The sequence below is a fragment of the Tupaia chinensis genome, unplaced genomic scaffold (genome assembly GCF_000334495.1).
Source record: "Tupaia chinensis unplaced genomic scaffold, TupChi_1.0 Scaffold148607_1, whole genome shotgun sequence".
In the NCBI taxonomy this organism is placed as follows: Eukaryota; Metazoa; Chordata; class Mammalia; order Scandentia; family Tupaiidae; genus Tupaia; species Tupaia belangeri.
This window is the reverse complement of record NW_006208456.1, coordinates 2,790,833-2,791,324: the sequence shown is the minus strand read 5'-3', so window position 1 is coordinate 2,791,324 and position 492 is coordinate 2,790,833.

Sequence of the window (492 nt, the reverse complement as noted above, 5' to 3'; positions counted from 1 at the left end):
CCCTAGCGACCTTGGCATGTGTATGTGTGTGCCCCAAATCCAAACAGGATGGAGAAATGGAGGAGAAGTAACTGTGGTGTGACCAGACCCTACAGGGGTGCATTCTCTCCCTCTGTCTGTCTCTGTTCCTAGACACTCTTAAAAAATAAGTGGGACCAGCAGTTGGCGTAATGGCTATGTCGCTGGACTCCCATGTAGCCGACTGTGGTTTGAGTCCTGGACCCGGCAGCTTAAACTCACGCCGGGTGCATATGTGTGCATGCCCAAGATCCCAAGAGGAGAATGGAGAAGGGATTGCAGCATGGCCATCCCCCCTGGGGGGGGTGATTTCTCGTTTTCTGTCTCTCTGTCTCTTTCTGGTGAGTGCACGTGCCATATAGCAAAAAATAAATAAATAAAAATAAATAAAAATTAAAAAGAGAAAAAACAGGTAAAATAAAATAAATAATAATTTTTAAAAAACGTAATAAGAAGGCTATTGTGTGGTAATGA